This window comes from Triturus cristatus, chromosome 2_2 (assembly GCF_964204655.1).
Source record: "Triturus cristatus chromosome 2_2, aTriCri1.1, whole genome shotgun sequence".
In the NCBI taxonomy this organism is placed as follows: domain Eukaryota; kingdom Metazoa; phylum Chordata; class Amphibia; order Caudata; family Salamandridae; genus Triturus; species Triturus cristatus.
This window is the reverse complement of record NC_140582.1, coordinates 548034021-548047343: the sequence shown is the minus strand read 5'-3', so window position 1 is coordinate 548047343 and position 13323 is coordinate 548034021. Positions and strand designations below refer to the sequence as shown.

At 44.6% G+C, this 13323-nt stretch overlaps 1 long non-coding RNA gene across 1 annotated transcript in view; it reads left to right on the top strand.

Annotated features, from left to right (window-relative positions):
- LOC146862494 (uncharacterized) overlaps positions 1 to 7034 on the top strand; it is a 37863-nt gene extending 30829 nt beyond the window's left edge. Inside the window, exons 3-4 of the long non-coding RNA XR_014978466.1 lie at positions 5796 to 5931; positions 6066 to 7034. This is a non-coding gene — a long non-coding RNA (uncharacterized LOC146862494). The remainder of the gene's footprint in view (positions 1 to 5795; positions 5932 to 6065) is intronic.
- The last annotated feature ends 6289 nt before the right edge of the window (positions 7035 to 13323 follow it).

The following is a 13323-nucleotide window of genomic DNA, read 5'->3' as shown; positions in this document are numbered from 1 at the left end:
ATTTCAGCATTTAAGTGCAGATAGTATACAGGTAAACGTCCTTTAGGACGAAGCCAGAATCACGCTGTGCCTTCACAGCACCACCAACAGAACAAATGCGTTTTTAGCAGCAAATTAGTTCTGCACGTAAGTTGTTACAATGACTAGCTTTAGGGGCTGCAATGGTGAAGTGGTATTGGAATTCAAATTTAACACCTTCCCTACTGTTGCGCAGACTGGAGATGGAATAGTAAATTTAACTATTCCAATATCCTGCGCCCCCTTGAAGAAAGTCGTTGAAACAACTTGTGCGCAGAACAAATGCGTGCTTATGATGCATTTATTCAAATGACGGAGTTCCTGATGCATGCATGAAAAACGCATGAGGACTTCCGTCATACATTCAGTGAATGAGGATGTAGTCTCATGAACTCAATCAAGTCCAAATTAAGAAACAGACTAGAGGAGAATTGCCAAGATATGCTGATGAGGACATAGGCCTATCTCTTAAATGGGAAAGTAGAACTAGATCAAGTTTAGCAGAAATGGAAGAATGGCAAGGACCGGGTGAGAAGTAAACATGCAACGTATCTAGGATTAGCACAAGACTTGTCTGAACTACCCCGCGGCCCCTTCCACAGTCCATGTGTGGCTTGAATATGAACATTTGTCACCCTGCCTCTTGGCAGGGGAAGAAGTACATTTATAAATAGCATGTGCATCAAATGGTAAATGTTATGTAATGGTACAGCACTCTAATTGAGAGTATTCGGTAACATTTCATAAAGGTTCAACCTTCTGATTCCTGTTGTTTTCACTAGGTAGGTGCTGTTTAATAGACCATGTCCTAGGGGTGTGTCGCTATGTCACAACATTGCCATCATACCTTATGGCATGGAGAAGTGTTTGTAAAACAAAAGTTTGGAAAGGCAAAAGCTGATTTTGGTAGCTGAGCACCACACTCAGGTGAATGGTCAGTTTCTTGGCACACGTACCCCTGGCAACAGTGCACAGAGACCTTATAGAGACGCACACAGTGGAAAAAAGTTAGAGGGAACCAACCAAGGGCCCCTTACCCTATCAGCATTGCAGGGATTCTAATCTAAAAGGCAGGCACTGGTGTTAAATACGCACAGTCTGTTTACTGTGTGATTACAATGGGTGAGACACATGCAGTGAGGCTCACCCACAGTAAAAAAGTCCAAAATCGGGTGATCAAAAAACTTAAAAAATACGGGCTTACAAAGTGGGTAGAACCCATTTTTCAAGAAATATCTTACACCCTGCCCTATGGGCTTTTAAAGACCTACTTTAGGGGTGAATTATAAGTATTACAATTGTAGGGTTAGGCCTACAAAAGGTTTATTTTGCCAGGCCAAAATGGCAGTTTAAAACTGTTCAGCCAGGCTGCAGTGGTACGCCTGAAGACATGATTTATAGTGCTACATTAGTAGGTGGCATAATGAGTGTGCTGCAGTCCACTAGTAGTATTTAATTTGCATGTCCTAGGTACAGATTTACCAAATGCTAATTAAGAGCACAAGTACCTTACCATTGGTGAGCAGGAATAAATCACAGAGAGAGCACTATGACCAACTAAAACAGGTTCAGCAATCTGAAGGAATACCATGTAAAAGATGGTCATCTCCAACATTGTTGTTGGTCTGTGTTCATGTATTTCCTGCATATCTATGTGTGTGGTGTTGGGGCAGAAAAGTCCTTTGCATGGTGCAGTGTCGTAGCTAGCCCTAAGACCGGGGGGGGGGGGGCTGGTGAGATTCGGCACTGATTGCCGCCCTGCGACAGCTGCAATTTAAAGCGAGGGAGGGCGATTGCTGTCCCCAAGACGGCAGGTATGAAGGGAGGAGGCCGCAGCCCCAAAACTCGTGCTGTCTGGTGCAGACTGCCCCCACTTGCTACGCCACTCGCATGGTGACTGATATGCACCCCTGCTCTGAGGGCTCCAAGCAAGTATGTTTGGATCTTTCACTATGATTTTTGATATCGTGGTTGAACACGGATCATGTGTGTGCACCATGACAGAGGCCCATTTCAGGGATTGCGGTCTTGTTGGACTGTAGCAAGATTGAGGTTCTTCGAGACTGAAGTGGGGAAGACGTGCACCTGAAACAGAAGCAGGAAGAGACGAAGAGGACGGCGACGAGGTACCGGTGTTTAGAGACTTCCTGAACACTAGCAGGTGGTGGGGTTCTTATTTGAAGCCTAAGACAAAGTTTGTTAGATTGAGCCCATCCGTAACATGGCAACATTCAGATTTATAAGGCAGTACCAGCTGATTGGGACTGTGCAAAGGTTGCCTTAGGCAAATATTCTCTACATACTTTCAAAGCAAATTAATCATGAAGAGTGAGAAGAAAGACTTCCTTGGATGCAGCTGATTTTGCAGCGACTTAAGTGCAACAACAATAGAGCCATCCAGCCACACCCCTCTTCCAATAAAAAAGTCTGGGGCATGTATGATTCTTTCCTATTAATCCTGTGTTTTAAAAACACATCGAATATACATTTCTCCCATATGTTCCTACACTGGCCAAAGCTCACAAGTCAGTGATCAGTTCCAACTTAGCCCATTCCTTTTATTAATCTTTTACAAGAGACCTCAGATCCACAGTGGAGTAGAACCTGGAATGGTTTACATTTCAGGAGGCGCAAACCTTGTACTCCAGTTAATGAAAAGTTGCTTCACATTTCAGCACAACCAGCAGTAAATATGTGTCACTCTCCAGTTACCTGAGAAAATCACTCATCAGAAAACTGAAGCGCCCCTGTTCCATTCCACCGGAAGGGCCACATTTCTGTACAGAATGCCCCTTCATGCCCTTGGAGACATGAGCGTTTACGGACAAAATCTGAATGGGCATTGATCTGCCCTGGTTTAGTTACAAAACATCGAGCAAATATTTGAAAGTATTCTTATCTCATTTTAGAGATCAGTGTCTCCGCCTTTTGTTTAACTAATGAAGTTCATTGATCTGCCACCCGCGGTAAAGCATACAGAGCAATCTGCCCTGCGGGGGCCGGCGCGTTTACCTTGTGCAGCAGATTGAAACCTACAAGGCACTGAGCCTGGATAACACCACGAGACTTTAAATTAAGGGAACTCACCACCAGCTTACAAATGTAATACGTGTGCCCAGCTATTTGCTAAAGCGCACACTGAAGAAATAGAACTTTTCATCATACACTTTCATTGCCACACCTGCGATGTTCGCTAACTTCGAATCTCGGTCACTCTAATTCACACTAGGTGCACCTTTAAATGTTGTCATTTTCATTTAAATACCATTGATGTTGTAAACAAGTAGAAATACTTGTGAAGCACAGTGAATGGCTATGTAGTAATAAGGGCCTGGTGTATGGCTTAGAATCATACCTGCTGCCTGCTTGTTTTCTCTATCATGTTTGCAACAGTTTCTTCACCAAAGAGTAGGCACTTTGAGGAAAGACCTTGGGTGCAAAAACAAGCCAATGCTTGACACAGCTGGTAGAATTTTTGCCACCATCAGTGGACAAATTAAATATCATGCTAAAGTGAACACATGCTGGACAGTTCACTAACAAAATATCAAAAACCTAAATATCGTAATAAAGATATATTGTGTCAAATATCGGTCACAAAAATATAGTTTTTCCATACTTATAAATGTAAATGACAAAGATATTGGAACAAATCATTTTACACTAATATCATAAAATATATACAAAATATCATTATTTGTTAATAATATATATATATATATATATATATATATATATTACCTACTGGCGGTCGCCAGTAGGTAGTTATAGTTAGGACCACGTTTCCATAGGAAATCCGCAACATTCTATTTTGAATAACTTTTGCGCCGGTCAATGAATCCTCGCGAATTTTTCAAAATAGGTGGGGCGCTACGCTCCGCTCCTACCCTGAAAGTCTCGGGGGGATTCGTCAAGCGGGGGCTGAGATAAAAGGGGGGTCCCAAAACGCGTTTTTCCCATGCAGTTTTCCATAGGACCTTTAGACACAGCTACAGCCCGAACGGCTGAACAGAATTACTTGAAATTTGGCAGAGAGGTAGTCCTCAGGTCAAGGAAGTGCCTTTTGTAGGTTTGGTGTAAATCTGTTCAGTAGATTCTGAGAAAATAGCCTTTAAATCAATATATATATCTGAGCCAGCTTACGGTGCGCTTACCGTACGCGTACGGTGACGTGCGCGAGCGCGATTCTGATTGGCTCTTAGATCTTAGTAAACATTCGAATCGGCCGAAACCAGGAAGCGGTGGCCGCCATTTTATCTCTCGCACTCTGAGTGGGGCAGCATAAAAGAAGCCCAAAAATGTCTAAAGGGGCAGTATATTAAGATAATAATCACCCAGCAGTGATATACGGGCTTATAAGTATAATGAAAATAATAAACAAAACATTTCACAACGATGCGCATAATATGTCCCCCATGTGCGCACGGTGCGCGAAGCGCATCGTGCGTACATGGCCCATCCTGCATAATGTGGGCACGCGGTGCGCGCAGCGCACCGCGTGACCACCGTGCGTGCATGGCACTAACTTCGTAAAGTGGGCGCGCGGTGCGCGAAGCGCACCGCGTGCTCACTGTGCGGGCACGGTGCGCGAAGCGCACCGTGCGCGCACGGAACGAACTGCGTTAACTGGGCGCGCACGCCACGAATGGCGTAAAGTAAGTTAGCATTTAAAAAACCGTACAAATTCACTGAAAAAACCATAGGTTTCACACACGTTATAGTTAGGAATTGCCATTAAAAAAACCTTGCAAATTCACTGAAAAAACCATAGGTTTCACACATGTTATAGTTAGCTGTACATTTTACTGATAAAAAACCAATGAAATTCCCCCGTTATAGTTACTGTAGGCAACTATAACTCACGCGACCGTAATCCTCTGCTGATGACATATGTGTCTTTATGAAAAAAAAATATTTGTGATATATGTATAGCTAAAATTTAATGGAAGAAGACATGGGCAAATAAGTGTCTAAATACAGTATTAGCATCAGCAGAGGATTACGGTCGCGTGAGTTATAGTTGCCTACAGTAACTATAACGGGGGAATTTCATTGGTTTTTTATCAGTAAAATGTACAGCTAACTATAACATGTGTGAAACCTATGGTTTTTTCAGTGAATATATATATATATATATATATATATATATATATATATATATATATATATATATATATATATATATATATAGTTACTCGTGCTGCTTCTTCCACCCCATTTGGCCCGTGGTGGATGGAGAGTACTCCGGCGAAGCTCACCGGGAATTTTTTTTTTTAGAACGGTCCAAGTAATCACGCTCTATTAGGATATTTCCAATAACAAAGGATTTATTACCAGTTACGCGTTAGGTGTGTGAGCAAGGGGACGGTGTTCCCCAAAACGCATAACTGCTAATAAATCTTTTGTCACTGGAAATATCCTGAGAGAGCATGATTACTTGGACCATTCTAAAAAAAGAATTTAAATTGAGAGCTTCGCCGGAGCACGCTATGAAATATGAAATGTTGTTGGTGGATATATATATATATATCCACTTTATTGCTTGTACCACACGACGAACTAACTTGAGGTTATTGTGTGCAACTACAAAGACCAGAAGGCCTGAGAAGTGGCCACGCCCACTGGGGCGGTCTGAGTGAATATAATGTAGCTGCACTTTACCGGTCCTGTGGTACAGAATTTGCCGTTGCCATTGAAGAAGGGTCAAGAGACATGAAATGCGTCTGGCAGTGAATGGCAGTAATATTCTGATGACGTCTTTTCACATCTGTGTGCAGCCTTCGTGATTAAATAAAGAAGGAATCGAACCTACCTGGTGTGGCTCTTCCATAAGGGGCAACTCTTGTTTGTTTGGATTAAAGCGGCCAGCTCCGGTTGCGGAAGAAGCCCCGCTGCGAGCACAGCGTTCCCGAGGTGAGGCCAACCTGAGTTCACCGTAAAGGGAGGTAGTCTTCTTCACAAAGGGGCAAAACTGCAGCATGATTGTTTTTAAAGATTGAACATCACCCCATTGTGGTTCTAATGTGACTTTATTTTTTGCACCACAGGACGGACTCACTTGAGGTTATTGTGTACAACTACGAGGACCAGAAGGCCTGAGAAGTGGCCACGCCCACTGGGGCGGTCTGAGTGAATATAATGTAGCTGCACTTTAAAGGTCCTGTGGTACAGAATTTGCCGTTGCCATTGAAGAAGGGTGAAGAGACTTGAAACGCGTCTGGCAGTGAATGGCAGTAATATTCTGATGACGTCTTTTCACATCTGTGTGCAGCCTTCATGATTAAATAAAGAAGGAATCAAACCTACCTGGTGTGTCTCTTCCATAAGGGGCAACTCTTGTTTGTTTGGATTAAAGCGGCCAGCTCCGGTCGTGGAAGAAGCCCCGCTGTGAGCGCAGCGTTCCCGAGGTGAGGCCAACCTGACGTCACCGTAAAGGGAGGTAGTCTTCTTCACGAAGGGGCGAAACTGCAGCATGATTGTTTTTAAAGATTGAATATCACCCCACTGTGGTTCTAATGTGACTTTATTGTTTGCACCACAGGACGGACTCACTTGAGGTTATTGTGTGCAACTACGAAGACCAGAAGGCCTGAGAAGTGGCCACGCCCACTGGGGCGGTCTGAGTAAATATAATGTAGCTGCACGTTACCTGTCCTGTGGTACAAAATTTACCGTTGCCATTGAAGAAGGGTCAAGAGACTTGAAACGCGTCTGGCAGTGAATGGCAGTAATATTCTGATGACGACTTTTCACATCTGTGTGCAGCATTCGTGATTAAATAAAGAAGGAATCAAACCTACCTGGTGTGGCTCTTCCATAAGGGGCAACTCTTGTTTGTTTGGATTAAAGCGGCCAGCTCCCGTTGCGGAAGAAGCCCCGCTGTGAGCGCAGCGTTCCCGAGGTGAGGCCAACCTGACGTCACCGTAAAGGGAGGTAGTCTTCTTCACGAAGTGGCGAAACTGCAGCATGATTGTTTTGAAAGATTGAACATCACCCCATTGTGGTTCTAATGTGACTTTATTGTTTCCACCAAGCACTGTTGTGGCCCGCAGGTCTACTGAATAGGGTGAGTCCTTTGATCTTCTCTGCTGCTATGTTTTTATGTGTTCCACACAGGTGAATAGTCACTTAGTTCACTTTGTTGGTACACCACTTAACCAGAGCGTTTTCGACGTTCTTGCAACAGTTACCACCACTGATCCTTTTAAATTTGACAGAGACGGATCACCTCGACGGCCGCTTTGTTGGTTACGCATTTATTGTTTACCTGTGATTACAATTGATTTAACCTTGATCTGTTTAACCTACCGCTTTCCCTTCTTTACAGGTAGCACCAGACCATGACAGGTATTTTAGATAAATGATTTCATCACATCACTTGTTGTGATTGAGAGACTAATTATTCAGACAGTCCCCACCCATTTGTAGATAGCTTTATTCATAGGTCCTGACGAATCGCGAGTGCACGAGCTCCAAGCGAGAAACATGTTGACCACTTATATTGATTTTAAACACTCTAATTAGAGACATTAAACTCTACCGAGTGTTAAACACACCTTTTTAATCAGGGAAGGAGACCTCTAGAATAAAATTGATTCCCTATATTGGTACTCTCGACCCTGTTTTAAATCACTTTTTGCTAATCTACATCAATCAGGCCCCCACACCCGCACTTCACCAAACGGCTGTTGGATAAAAGAACTCCGACAAAGTGCCCCTTTTTAAGGGAGCCCGTTGGGCATTGCACCGCCGGCCCGACGAGGAGCAGCCCAGATGATGAAGCATGACACCTGAAAGGGTGTGTGAGGGCATTAAAATCCAACAAAAGGATTACCCACTCCGTACATATCACACTTGGAGTCTAATCCAGCTTTCTTGATGATCCACTCTCAACCTTCTCTTTCAATTGAGGAACAACAGGTAACACTCCTCTTGGTAGTCTAGCTGTTGGGGCAACCTACCTGTTTGGACCTCCTGCTCCATTTTGAGCAGAAAAAGCCCCCCTTCTCCATCCCCCTTGTTTTGAAACCAATGCTTTGCACGGCCTAAACCCCCGTGGGATTTTCTAAATTGGTGGGTGAGATTTGTTCTATCCCCCGTACTTATCCGATTTCCTCTCGACTTCTTGCGAGACCCAACAGTTATCTATCATATAACTGGTTTTATATCCCTGGCTCCACCCTACCCATCCAGCCATGGAGGGACAGGGCTTGAGCTATGGTGATGATCAAGCAGCAGAGATTCTCCGGACCCCCTCCATACTTGGCCTCGACCACGAACTGGCCACAGGCAGTCAATCAGCTGAGTGGCAATCACTTTCAGACATGAAAAGAGAATGGGTACGTATCACCCTACACGGTGCCCTCATGACAGAGTACTTCAGGGCCAATATTTCTCCCAACGGCCTCATAGTAAAGAACTTCCCCAGAATTTTCTGGGAAGATGGCCAATTTAAAATTGAATGGTCCCAGATATCATGGAAGTGCACCAGGGACTTGTTGATCCTAATTGTGAATACTGCCAAGAGACTGGCAGATGAACTACTTTCACGCATTCAGGCTATCGAAAGTAGTCTCAAACAAAGTAATCCCGGTGCCCAGTACAAATCTAAACTAACTGAACTCAACAACGAGATAGCCGAACACAGAGAATTTCTAATGAAACAAACAGTTGCGAAGCTACAAAAAGATATTAAACGCTTCAATAAGGAGAAAGTATATCCCTATCTCAAGGAGGATTATGTCCCGCCAAACACCAACTATCCATCAGATATCGATTCGGACTCCTCAAGGAGAGGATCCTCCACCAATAGTGACTCTAGCACTGAGAACATGAGACCTACTCAGTCTAGAGGGAAGAAAGGCAGACGGGGATATAACTTCTTTCCCCCAACACCTTATCAGGGACCTGCTTTCTGGCAATATCCAATGTACCCCCAGGGACCCCCTCAATTTGGCCCTCATGGCCTACCTCAGTTCGTACCTCAGGGCATGAACCAACCCCCACCTTTTTTAGGCAGAGGTTGGGGCAGAGGGCGAGGGCGAAGAAGAGGGGCCCCACAAGAGAAAAGAGTACAATGGGAAGAACCACCTCAACGGGGAATGGAGACCAGGAGTCACACCAACAGAAAACAAATTTAGTTGTCAACTTATCATCTCGACAACTGACAGCAATGGAGGATAATGTCCTTCAGAAAGGATTAGGATTCGTTCCCACCCCCAAAGTAGATCTCTTTACCCAAACTTGCGAATTACACCAATTCTTCCGCAAGATCCGGTTGAGATTTTTCTTTGAGGGGAAAGACTACATACCTGACAATGATTCAGGCCTACACAATCCCTCGACCTTTACTCCCCATGCAGGGATGGTACCTAATGAAGTACTGACTTATGAACAGGCAGTACTAAAAGACATCACAATGATTTCTGGACAGAGACGGTTCGATAATCTCAGTAAAGCAGAGAGACTTGCTATTACATCTTTGGCCAATGATCCTACTATTACCATAAAACAGGCCGATAAAGGCGGTGCCACCGTCATAATGACTACAGTTGACTATGACACTGAGTGCTTGAGACAACTGGGTAACAGACAATACTACACTCCCATTTCCAGTAACCCTACTGAACGCCTTAGAAAGACTATCACTGGTTTAATTGATTCAGCGGAGAGTCAAGGCTGGCTAAGTGAGAAGGAGGCCTCCTTTCTAATCAAAAAAGAACCGAGGACCCCCTATTTCTACATTCTACCAAAGATTCATAAGGGGGTCACTCCGGTGCCTGGACGCCCCATAGTATCGGGCATTGACTCAATCCTCGAACCTTTGTCGCAATTTTGCGATCATTTCCTGCAACCTTTGGTTAAGCGTACACCGTCATACGTACAAGACACAACTGACGTACTACGCATACTAGAGCAAACCCACGATACCCACAACATCAGCTTCCTCATCACCCTTGATGTTGAAGCCCTTTATACGAACATCCCGCAACAAGCGACCATTGATGTTGTTGAGGAGGTACTGGGACGCGACCCTTGGGAATCACCAACTCCACTGTCCTTTATTATTGAGTGTGCCACCTTAGCTCTTACAGAGAACTTTTTTGAATTCAAAGGTCAATTATACCACCAGACCCAAGGAACATCGATGGGGAGCACCTTTGCTCCGAGCCTGGCCTGTTTATACATGGCCTGGTTCGAGGGGGTACATATCTTCTGTGACACGAATCCATATCGCCACAATATCCGATTATGGAAACGTTTCATAGATGACATTTTGATCTTCTGGACAGGAGATTCTACAAGCTATGAAGCATTCTTTACATGGCTTAATCATCTGAATCCCCATCTCAACTTCACGATCACAACATCTCCTTCTCATATTGCTTTCCTTGACTTAACCATTAGACTGACCCAGGGTGTTCTCTCAACAACCCTCCATAGAAAAGCCACAGATCGTAACAGCTTGCTACATTTCACCAGCCATCATCCCAGAGCACTCAAAGAGAACTTACCCTTTGGGCAATTTCTCAGATTGAGGAGGAATTGCAGCAGTATAGATGCTTTCAAACACGAGGCAGAAACTCTATCCCGTAACCTAAGGGAAAGACAATACCCAATGAAGAGCATCATTCAGTCCAAAAAACGGGCCCGAAATAATAACAGAGAAGCCCTGCTGGAACCCAGAGTAAACATGACAACTACCTCTGACATCTTGACCTGCGTCACAACTTTTACACCTAACACCAACCAAGTGACCAAGGTGTTAAAGAAACACTGGAACATCCTTAATACAGGTTCTATGAATCTTGACCCACCACGGTTCGCGTACAAACGTTCCAAAAATATTAACCCCTTCCCTGCTCATGACGGAACCGTTCCGTCATGAGCCACGGTTGCCGTGTGCTCATGACGGAACGGTTCCGTCATGACAATCCTGTCGGCGGCCGCTCCGCCTGCGCGGCGCTGTTTCCCCGCCTGTGCGGGGCGACAACGCAAATGGGCGGAGTCATGACGGAACCGTTCCGTCATGAGCACAGCTCAACTGTGGCTCATGACGGAGCGGCTCCGTCATGAGCACAGGCCCGCCGCGCTGCCCCCCTGCCCCCCCCAGCGCTGCAGCGGAATGTCCGCAGCAGCGAAGGGGTTAAGGACCTGATTGTCAGCACTAGACCCAGACCAAAAACAAAACCTACTCAGAGCACACTATGGCAACTACCAGCAGTTAAGGGACATTATCCATGCGGTATGTGTACTGCGTGCATATTCACATCCGTACATAAAACTGTCACCCTCAACAATACTTTCGTCTGGGAACTGAGGTCACACACAAACTGCAATACCAGCAATTGCATATACCTTATTAAATGCCCCTGCAATTTATACTATGTGGGGATGACAACCAGACCGATAAAATTGCGGATTTCAGAACATCGCAGTAATTTTCGATGCCATAAACATAATACTAAGATCAGTGCCCATTTCCTAGAAAAACAACACTCACCAGATTCGGTTGAATGGCTTATCCTAGAAGCCAACCCCCATTCATCTCAACCTAATTTATTCAAGAAAGAACAGAGATGGATACACCGTCTGTCTTCTAATATCATTGGGCTGAATGACGATATCCCATGGGGATCACTCAAGTGCTGAATCTACATCTCTCAATATACTTTCTGTGACAGACGTCCTTTCACTGCGTTTCATCCAAGTCCAATAACATCTGTATAATTTACAAGGACATTCAGCCTCCTGACATTACACTCTGAGGCACCGTGACACCTTTCTCTCTCCATGTCACCTTACATACAGGCATCTATTTCCACCCGCTTTGTTTTTAATCAATTACTATACCTGACAGTCATGCTTAATTATAGTAATTTTCTCAATCTGGTTTCCCAACCTAAGATGGCCGACACGGTTTCACTACCCGGCTAATACCGGAGCGTGATTAACTTATCTCTCTCTTTCTAGTTTCCTTGGGCGAGATAATGTTACGTCCACCATTCACTTCAGCCCACTACCGTTACATCTATAGCGGATTTAAGTAGTTTTATAAACCTTTACATACCCGCTACCTAGTTCCGATCACGTGACATTATCACGTGACCCTACCGGACGTTTAAATCCCCTGCACCACCTCCTAGACGCTACCTCCCAGACTTGGTGGCTCGGGTAGGTCTACAAGCACGGCGTAAGCGGGGAAGACGTGAGTATCCTAACCACCCCCTCTCTCTCATTTTTTGATCCCACTGTAGACTCTGCGTGACCCGCGATGGTTGAGCTACCACTCACGTCTGCGCAGGTTACTCGCACGCCTTTTGCTTTTCCTTTCTGCCGATTTCCGCCCTAATGGTCAGCGAGCGTTATTTATTCGAATCCACACGCTCACTAACAGCGTTAAAGCAGATTTGATTTCTTAAAAAGGGAACATCATGTTGTGTGATGAGATGTGTGTTAACGCTACAATACTCTAGCAATTAGACCAGCTGACTCTGATACATTTACTACATGTCAGCCACCAAAGAGTAGCTTTCCCCACAATCTCCTGTTTCCCCCTTGATTGGCAGTGGGTTAGGCTACTTTATTATTATTATTTTTATTTTTCATGCTTACTGACAGCCTGTGAACATCTTGGACTTCCCGTAAAATAAATACCATGTTAGGTATATATATGTGCAATAGCGCTACAACACTGTAACCGTCATTCTAACAGATCATAATATATATTCTGTACGTTAGCCATTTAACAGAAGGGCTCTACTTTATCCTCCGCACACCACCTGCGAACTAGTGCACCAGTGTGGTCTTTAACTGTTTATCATTGATTTTGTACTGATGCCCCCCCCCCCTTGTCTTCACGTCCATCTATATGTTGTGAGTTGTGATCCCCCCCTCCCTCCCCTGTTCCACACCATTAAGTTCATCACTACTTTTTGGTTCAGACCTACTTTTAGAGGTTCCCCGGCTCATGCAGAGTCCACCAAGCACTGTTGTGGCCCGCAGGTCTACTGAATAGGGTGAGTCCTTTGATCTTCTCTGCTGCTATGTTTTTATGTGTTCCACACAGGTGAATAGTCACTTAGTTCACTTTGTTGGTACACCACTTAACCAGAGCGTTTTCGACGTTCTTGCAACAGTTACCACCACTGATCCTTTTAAATTTGACAGAGACGGATCACCTCGACGGCCGCTTTGTTGGTTACGCATTTATTGTTTACCTGTGATTACAATTGATTTAACCTTGATCTGTTTAACCTACCGCTTTCCCTTCTTTACAGGTAGCACCAGACCATGACAGGTATT